Source organism: Bos indicus x Bos taurus, chromosome 6 (assembly GCF_003369695.1).
Source record: "Bos indicus x Bos taurus breed Angus x Brahman F1 hybrid chromosome 6, Bos_hybrid_MaternalHap_v2.0, whole genome shotgun sequence".
NCBI classification, from domain to species: Eukaryota; Metazoa; Chordata; class Mammalia; order Artiodactyla; family Bovidae; genus Bos; species Bos indicus x Bos taurus.
Window position 1 is genome coordinate 97465670 of NC_040081.1, and position 10200 is coordinate 97475869.

At 43.5% G+C, this 10200-nt stretch overlaps 1 protein-coding gene across 1 annotated transcript in view; it reads right to left on the bottom strand.

Moving 5' to 3' along the window:
* LOC113894461 (placenta-specific gene 8 protein) overlaps positions 1-9991 on the bottom strand; it is a 34854-nt gene extending 24863 nt beyond the window's left edge. The window contains exon 1 of the mRNA XM_027544915.1: positions 9890-9991. The gene's annotated coding sequence lies outside the window, so the exon portion shown is untranslated. The remainder of the gene's footprint in view (positions 1-9889) is intronic.
* Positions 9992-10200: the final 209 nt, after the last annotated feature.

Genomic DNA, 10200 nt, shown 5'->3' on the forward strand with positions numbered 1-10200 from the left:
TGGATTATAACTTATAGGCAAAGTTATACTATACAAACTTATAGTATAGTATAGTATAGTATACTATATTATACTGAGGTGTTGCTAGTGGTAAAAATAAAAACCTGCCTAACAATAAGAGATGGCTGATTCAATCCCTGGGTTGGGAAGGTTCCCTGAAGGAGGAATGGTAAATCACTCCAGTATTTTTGCCTGGAAAATCCCATGAACAGAGAAGCCTGGAGGGCTACAGTCCATAGGGTTGCAAAGAGTCGAACATGACTGAAGCAACTTAGCAGACATGCAAGTACTGATAAAAATAAAAGAATAAATTTTAAAATGAGGGAGAAGGGATAGTGCTTTCTTTTGGTAGATTTCCTATTAATTAATAAAGATGGAGTGATGGAAATATAAGATTATCATTTGGCAAATGCTACAGTAATAACTGGGGCTTCCCTGGAAGCTCAGGTGGTAAAGAGTCTGCCTGCAATGCAGGAGAACCCCATTCGATTCCTGGGCCTGGAAGTTCCCCTGGAGAAGGGATAGGATACCCACTCCAGTATTCTTGGGCTTCCCTGATGGCTCAGATCCACCTGTAATGTGGGAGACCTGGGTTTGATCCCTGGTTTGGGAAAACCCCCTGGTGGAGGGCCTGACAACCCACTCCAGCGTTCTGGCCTGGAGAATTCCCATGGATGGAGGAGCCTGGCAAGCTACAGTCCATGGGGTCACAGAGTCAGACACAACTGAGCAACTAAGCGCAGCAACAGTAATAACTGTTATAGGCAAGCCTCAAGGATAGATACTAATTCTAGACTTCGGAAGTATGATGAGAAACAACACATTTACATGGTCTCAAAGTATCACCCCACAGGCTGCTGACTAATTACAAAGGGAAAAATAGCAACTCTCCAATGGATAAGCTGGCAGACACTATCTTAGTCAAGTGACCAAAGTTAGTAATTGTCAGTAATGGGACATACTGATGTGTTCCAGAAAGTGGAGACAATGCTATGACTGGGTATATTAATAAATCTTATCTATGGAGTAGGGGTGACTAGAGCATGTCTCACCATGCAACAGATAAAGAAACCGCGATCACTCATATTATTCAAGAAAGGGAAGTGTTGGTATTTTATGGCTCGGATAATGTTTAAAGTTCATCTGTGTTCAAATTTGATTATGGAGTGCTAGTATTTTTATTTGATCCCTCAGGGTCTTAGCTGATGTTGATGCTCTGTGAAATTGTTCATGTGCTAGAGGAGAGCATCAGGACCCAGCGTGAAGGACAATATGGATGGACCTTAAAGGCATTAAGTGAAAGTCGCTCGGTCGTGTCCAACCCTTTGCGACCCTATGGTATACAATCCATGGAATTCTCCAGGCCAGAATACTGGAGTGGGCAGCCTTTCCCTTCTCCAGGGGATCTTCCCAACCCAGGGATCAAACCCAGGTCTCCCGCATTGCAGGCGGATTTTTTACCAACTGAGCTATCATTACACTAAGTGAAATAAGTCAGACAGAGCAAGACACACACAGTAGGATCTTGCTTATACCTGGGATCTAAAATAAGCAAACCAAACTACGGATATGGAGAGCAGGTCGGGGGTTGTCAGGGGTAAGGGGTGGGGTGTGGGTGAAATGGGTGGAGTAACAACAAGCTATACTATCTAGCGGTATAAATTTGCAGTTGTAAAAAAAGTAAGTCTTGGGAGGTGATATCGGAGAAAGGCAATGGCACCCCACTCCAGTACTCTTGCCTGGAAAATCCATGGACGGAGGAGCCTGGTGGGCTGCAGTCCATGGGGTCGCTAGGAGTCGGACATGACTGAGCGACTTCACTTTCACTTTTCACTTTCATGCATTGGAGAAGGAAATGGCAACCCACTCCAGTGTTCTTGCCTGGAAAATCCCAGGGACGGGGGAGCCTGGTGGGCTGCCGTCTATGGGGTCGCACAGAGTCGGACACGACTGAAGTGACTTAGCAGCAGCAGCAGCAGCAGGGAGGTGATGTACAGCATGGTGACTATCATTACTAACATGTATTGCATATTTCAAAGTTTCTAAGAGAATAAGTCTTAAAAGTTCTCATCTCAAGAAAAAAACTTGTTAACTGTGTGGTGATGGATGTTAATGATTTACTGTGATCATCATTTCACAGCATGTACACATGTCAAATCATTATGTTGTACACGTGAAAATAATATAATGTTATATGTCAATTATATCTCCAAACCACCCCTCCAGAAACCCAACATCCTGGTGTGAGTGCCCGGCCAGCTCACAGCTCACCAAAGTCTAGCTCAAGTGGTCAAGTTCCAAGTGGCAGGAGTTGCTTTCTCTTTCTCAGGATGTGAGTGGGACAACTGATAACACTTGGATAAGATAGATCCATAGGTTAATTAGTTGATAGTAGTTTGCCAACATCAATTTCCTGGTTTTGATATTTATACTATGGTTTGTAAAATATTAACTGGGAAAGCCAGGTGAGGGCTGTATGGGGACTCTGTTATTTTAAAAATATTTTATTGAGATATCTTTTACATTCATTTTACATATAATAGAGTAGCCAGTGGTATTTTTTTTGGCTGCCCTGTGGAGCATGCGGGATCCTAGTTCCCCCACCAGGGATTGAACTTGCACACCCTGTCCCCCTCATCCCCACCACAGTGGAAATGCAGAGTCTTAGCCACTGGACTGATCGTTTTGCATACTATAGAATTCACTCATTCAAAATGGATATAGTTCAGTGAGTTTAGCCTATTTATAGTTGCACAACCACCGCCATAATCTAACTGTGAAATATGTTAGCACACATCCTCTAAAGAAAACCCCACACATCAGTTACTTCCCTTTCCTCTTGCCTCCTCCACCTCCAAACAACATCTACTGTGCTTTTTGTCTCTATTGCTTTGCTTATTCTAGTCATTTCATATAAATGGAATCAGAAGATATATGATCTTTTGTGACTGATGCCTTTAGTTAGCATAATGTTTTCAAGGTCCAGTCTTGCCACAACATGTATTAGCATTTTTTTTAAACTGTTGAATAATATTCCATTATGTGGATAGACCATTTTGTGTTTATCCATTCATCAGTGAATGGATATGGAGGTTGTTTCTACTTTTTTGTTACTATGAATAATGCTCCTATTACCATCTGCCTACCACACAGGTTTTTGTGGGGACATGTATTTTCATTTCTCTTGGGCATATCTGGAAGTAGAATTGCTGGGTCAAAATGCCAACTTATGTTTAGCATTTTGGAAAGTAGCTATGCTCACCACTATACCATCAAAGCCACATTTAGCGTTTCCAACTACTTCAAACTATTTTCCAAAATGGTTGGGTTTTGTTTGCAGTTTCTGTCATCGTGGCCAACATTTGTTATTGCTTGTCTTTCTATGTGTTACTTTGCAATACTTTTCATAAGTCTAAAATTATTTCCAAAAATAAAAAACAGAATATGAAAAAAGGAAAGCCCCCATGGGACTTAGAGCGAAAAATACAAAAGCAATATATCACAAAAGCTGTAAAAAAAAATACATATTCCCAAATCCTAGTAGTATATGGTTTAAATATAGCTGTAATATTTCTGAACTCTGGTTGCTTTTCCCCCTTATAATTCTTAGGAACCGTCCTAAAGAATTTCTTTTTTTTTTTTTTTTTTGTATAAAGCACTATAAAATGCATTCAGAAGAGGTGAAGTTTATTTAAAATTTATTAGGTTTGTATTTTTTATATATATTAAGGTGGCTTTTTATTTTGGTTTTTGATTTTTTTCAATGTGCCATAATGACTCTTTACTGCTTTTTTACAATAAAAGATTCTAACCACTGTGGATCTCTCAGGAAACTTCTTGTGAAAGAAGTTTCTAGCAAGTGAACAAAAAGCAGGAAGGGGTTTGGGGGGCGGGGCGTGTGTTATTTGTGGGTCTCTGTGTAGGGAGGAGGTGTCTGTCTTCAAGGGCAGGTTCATCAGGCGAGTGAACGAAGTGAACTTGCCTCTCTGCCTGGGCTCTGGCTCCCTTGCGGGGAGGAGGATCAAGGGGGGCCGTGACAAGGGCAGGACAGAGTGTGTGCCGAGGGGTAGGTCCGCGTTAGGCTGAACCAAGTTATCAAATCATCACTGCCCAGCAACAGTCCCGGCTTTGCCCTTTAGGGCTGAGAACTCGATCGCCTGTCTTTCCAGTGCCCGCGGGAGGTGTGGTCTCCGCGGGGAGGCAAGGCAGGGCGGAGGGCCGGGTGGAGTTCTCCCCTGGGTGACTGCTCGCCTCTCAGGATGGAGAGTGCCAGTGGCGTGCCGTGTTCACAAGGCACCCACATTCGGCTTTCCAGGATGTGGGTTGTGCATCCGCCTTTCTCCTCTGCTGGGGCCCGACCATGACCTTTTTGCGCCGGGGGCAGCCAACGGGGGAACCGGAGGGCAGGGTCAGAGGCGATCAGGGCCAGGCTGGCTCCAGGCGGCTGTGCCATCGGGGCTGTGGGGAGGGTATCGAGGCCAGGACCCGGGCTGGTCCCTGTCCCGGAGACAGAGATTGGGGCCCCTCTCCCTCGTGGCCCCCTCGCTCTGTCTGCAGGAGTCCCCAGCCTCACCAGGCATTTATAATACATTTTTAAAAGTTTTCATCAGATGAATGGACTGATCAGCTCACTTCTGATCAAGAAATAAGAGAGACAGAAATATCACCAGCAACCTATTCCTGGCCCTGCTGACTTTAGCACCCCTTAAGCAGGCTTCCCAATTGGTAAAGAACCTGCCTGCCAATACAGGAGAGCCAGATTTGATCCCTAGGTAAGGAAGATCCCCTGGTGGAGGGCATGGCAACCCAGTGCAGTATTCTTGCCTGGAGAATCCCATGGACAGAAGAGCCAGGCAGGCTATGGCCCATGGGGTGGCAAAGAGTCATACATGACTGAAGCGACTTAGCACAGCACACACACAGGCTGGCCTCAGATTCCACTACCTGCACACATGTCCGTTGTTTTTTTTAAATGACAAGAAGCAACCACAGCTTTCAAAACAAACTCCTGTGGATTCATGACAAAGAAAGTAAACAAACTGCTGCTGATACTGCTACTGTTGCTGCTAAGTCGCTTCAGTCGTGTCCGACTCTGGGCGACGCCATAGACGGCAGCCGACCAGGCTCCCTGTTCCCTGGGATTCTCCAGGCAAGAACACTGGAGTAGGTTGCCATTGCCTTCTCCAATGCATGAAAGTGAAAAGTGAAAGTGAAGTCGCTCATTCGTGTCCCACCCTTAGCGACCCCATGGACTGCAGCCCACCAGGCTCCTCTGTCCATGGATTTTCCAGGCAAGAGTACTGGAGTGGAGTACTGGAGTTGGGTGCCATTGCCTTCTCCAACAAACTGCAGTCATGCCATTTCTGTTGCGCACCTTTTTTTGGACAATAATTGTCTTGATTTTAGGAAAAGGAAGCTCCTAATCCTGCATGTAAGCTCTACCAGGGCAGGGAATATTTGTGAGCTTTGTCCGCTGAGGTATCTCCAAAGCTCAGTGGAGGGCCTGGCTCACAGTAGGTGCCCATTAGCACACCTGGCACTAGTCTCAGAGTGTTGTCCTGGCTACAGCTGGAGTGCATCAGACACAGCCTAGCGCTCATCCTGGAAACCACTCAAGAAGTGGCAGTTCTCTCCCGAACTCCTTAGACTGCCAGGCAGCCCACATTCCAAACCACAGTACAAACCGTCCTTTTGAGTGACGGCTTCCCGTTTCTGGGGCCTGGGAAAGAAATGCAGGAAATGCTTTTTTTTTTTTTTTTAAACTGTGTTTGAACTTTCTTTTACCTTTCCTTTTCATCTTCAAATATCAGAACAAAACAACCAGGAAAGGCTATACAAAATGTTGCACATTTTCTCTCTTCAGCACAGAGAACCAAGCGGAAAATGGGGTTGTCACTAGGTTACTGGTTGATAGATATTTTTAACTACCTTTGTAATTTTGTACATTGTCTTAAAAAAGCTTTACTTTACAATTAGCAGTTATTCCTTTTATAATCAAAGCAAGAAATACCCATTTTGGAAACAAAAAGAAAATGCAGTGACCAAAAAATAATGTATAGGTTTGTACCGATTATCCTATAGCTGTCTGAATGTTTTTGTCCTTAGGCCCTAGCCAATGCCTGGAAACAGTTGGCATTCATGAATTTCATGAAATTCAGGAATGAATGAATGAATTGATATGCTTCTCATGATCTCTCTCAGGAAAAACATGTTTGTTTGTTTGTTTGTTTGACTGTCTCATGCTCAGTTGCTTCTGAATCTTTGTGACCTTGTGGACTGTAGCCCACCAGGCTCCTCTGTCTATGGAATTTTCCAGGTAAAAATACTGGAGTGGGTTACCATTTTCTCCTCCAAGGGATCATCCCAACCCAGGGATTGAACCTGCATCTCCTTCTTTGCAGGTGGATTCTTTACCACTGAGCCATGGGGAAAACTTATGCTGTGATTTTTAATATAATTATATGAATATTTAATTATAATTTTCTTAAGATTTCAGAATAAAAACTTGCCTGCAATTATCTAGCCATCCTTTCCTTTCCTTGACTGTCTTCACTCAGTATATACTACATGTGTTTGTGTATTCAGATCGGCTGCTGTTAACCCTGAAAACAGAGACTGGAGCATCCTCTGAGTGCTTTTGAAGTCCACCAATGGTAATCTGAATATTTTGTAGCCAGCAGCTGTGTGCTGACTGCCATTTAGTTTGTTGGAAAGTTTACATCCTCAGTGTAGGAGCCTAAACAGTTTTTAGTTCCAAAGTCAAAGCTCTGGTTGGTTTCTGTTTCTTTCACTTCTTTTGACTTCCTCTTTTGAATGTGAAAAATGGTGGGGCCCCAGGTGCACCTGTGGACTTCAGCACAGAGAACCAAGCAGAGAGTGGGGGCCCCAGGAGCTTTCAAATTTCATTTCTTGGGAAGGTTTCCTATAGCAGTGGGGAAGCTTGTTCCATCCAGCCTGGCCCAGAGCAAACAGCAGTAAGAACCAGCATCCCAGACTTCTTTTTTGACCAGTGTAGCTTATTCTGAAAAAGATCTTTCATCTTCTCACATGAGAGTTCTTACTCAAGTACTTACTCAACTCTCTGATAGTCATCAAGTGGGAGAGGAAACAAACACACTTGCTTCTCTGAGGCTTAAATAGCATTTCACAATTCTAAGGATCCTTTGCTGCTGCTGCTGCTAAGTTGCTTCAGTCGTGTCTGACTCTGTGCGACCCCATAGACGGCAGCCCACCAGGCTCCCCCGTTGCTGGGATTCTCCAGGCAAGAACACTGGAGTGGGTTGCCATTTCCTTCTCCAGTGCATGAAAGTGAAAAGTGAAAGTGAAGTCGCTCAGTCGTGTCCCACCCTTAGCGACCCCATGGACTGCAGCCTACCAGGCTCCTCCATCCATGGGATTTGCCAGGCAAGAGTAAGTACTGGAGTGGCTTGCCATTGCCTTCTCCGCTAGGGATCCTTTAGGTTGCAATAAAATATAAAAGAAAAACAAACACAAAACATCCAAACAACTGCAAATCTCGTTGCTTCAGCCATTAAGTCCCTGACAGTGTTTAACTGTAACCCCTCAAGGTTAAAGATCAACAGCAGGAGTTGAGGGCAAGATAACAAAAGACAACTTCCCCGAAATCACTTTAGTGCTTGGCAATGTTTCTAAGTATTTCTGGGACCTTGTCTATAAGCCTGTATCCTCCGTTCGGAGAGGTTGTTTATGATGTAGATTCCTGAGCACTGTCTCCGGAGGTTGTGATTTAGGTGGGCTGGGCTGGGGTCCAAGAATCTGACTGAGAACCCCCAGGCCTGCTGCCCCATCTGCCATAGGGTGTTGTCATGTAGAGTAACATAGCCCTTCTGCATAGACCCACCTTGGTGAGAATCCAAAAAAAAAATGCCTTCCTCTTCTCCAGGCAGATGCAGTCATGCCAGAGCCTCCAGCTGGTCAAGGAGCACAGGCTGAACTAGCTCCGCTCACCCCTGGGCTGCGTGCCCGTGCATCTCAGGAGAATGGAGCATCAGTTATTTTACTGCGGACGCTTTGTAACCCACATCTCTGGGCGTTTTTATTTCTCTTCTGTTAAGAATAACTGTAGGACTTCCCTGGTGGTCCAGTGGTTAAGAATCCACCTGTCAATGTAGGGCACCTGGGTTTGATCCGTGGTCCAGGAAGATTCCACATGCCAAGGGGCAGCTAAGCCCATGTGGCAACTATGGAAGCCCGCACACCCTAGAGCTCCTCAAGAGAAGCCACTGGAATGAGAAGCTCGTGTACCACGACTAGAGGGTAGCCCCTGCTTGCCACAACTAGAGAAAACCTGTGCAGCAACAAAGACCCAGCCCAGCCATAAATAAGTAAAAATTAAAAAAATAAAAAGAATAACTGCCAATATAGGGTTTCCTGGTGGTCTGATGGTTAAGAATCTGCCTTCCAATGCAAGTAACCCATGTTTGATCCCTGGTCAAGAAACTAAGATCCCACGTGCCGTGGGGCAAAATAAGTGTGTGGGCCACAACTAAAGAAGTACGTGCTCTGCAGCTACTGAGCCCATGCGCTCCACACACAAGTCCATGCTCCACACCACAAGGAAGAGCCCGTGTGCTGCAGTGAAGACCCAGCAGAGCTGAAAACAAAAACCAAGAATGCCTGCAGATCAAACCCACCTTAGGGAACACTACTGGGTGCCCAATGTGTGAAGCGTCTGTGTTTGATTTAGCGGGGGTTCAAGAGAGTCTGTAGTTCCCTCTCCATGGTCGGCAACTCTGCCCATCACTGAGTGAGTACACGGTTGTTGCATTTCTTGGCAACTTTGATCCCACAGAGCAGAGTGAGTGATGAAAGAGTTGACGGGGGCCACTCAGGAAAAAAGGTAGCATGGAGGCAGGAGGAATTGAAATGAGGATCTTGGTGGAGAGGCTTGGAAGAGAGACTGGGACTCTTTTCTTCAGAAGACTCCTTTCATGGGATGACCTCAATGGCCAGAAACCTTGCAGGATTTGGTTCACCATTTAAATACCCTCATTTCACTCATTAATAGTCACAATTAATCTTATACCTGTCTTTCCAGTCTTGGAACACATCATCTTTCTAAGAACAGCCCCTTATCTTGAAAAGGATAGCCCCTTATCTTTCTAATAGTATTAATGTACTATATTAATTGCATTGATATTAAACAATATATCACTTCAATTTTCCTCTTCTTTCTGGTGTTTATCCATGTTAAATTTTTTTTTTAATTTTGATGGAAGCATTTTCATCTCATAACTTCTTATCTTGAAAGCTCACAAATGTATAGTGAGAAATGGTCTCTTTCTTTACACATATAAATAAAGCACTAGAATTTAAGTTTGAAGCATTCTAGTCTGTTTTCCTTACTTTCTTACCAAAAATTCACATTCAAGGATTCTCAGGATTTATTCTCATTCGTTCATTATTCTCATGATTTAGCTAAATCTGCAAAATTTCGTCTTCTGTTTTCAAGCAGAATAGTTTCAAAACCCAAGTTTCAAAAACCAAGCAAAATATTTACAAAATACAAAGGCACTAGACCACACAAGCAAACATACCTATGTGTGAAATAAACAGTGAAATTCATGACCCCGTTATAGACACAATGCCTAATATATGTTTCCTGCCGAAAGCAGTAGTTGATGATTCAAGACTACCTTATGAAAAATGTGGCATCTCACACATCCTTGGCACATGTTGAATATGACTCAATTTACCACAGTTAAAACAATTAGACAAGAAATCATTGGTCCTTCTGCTGAACCTCAAATAAAAGCATTTCTCTATATGTGAGAAATAGAAACAAGGAAATCAAATACTTTTAAAGAGAACTTTCTTTTTTAAGTGCTGAGATAAGTTTTAAAGAAATGCTTCATTTCAAAGTACTTACAGTTAAGAAATAGGTTCTGGGCAGCTGTGTCTTGTGGCTTAGAGAATCTCACTAGAAGTGAAAGACGCAGGAAAGAAGTGTATTCAATTGCAGTTTGTTTTAGTCAAAGTACATATTCAGCGGTTTTTATTGGCCAATGAAATCCAGGCAGAAGAATTTTCAGAGTATGTTTCTTTTTCCTAGAAACCGAAACTTAAAAAAAAAAAAGTGTTCCTTCTCCTACCTTTTATCACCTTTTTAAGGTGAAAACAGATTTGATTCATTATATAATTCGGTTGATTTTACCTGCCTGGCAGAACTTAGCAATTTTT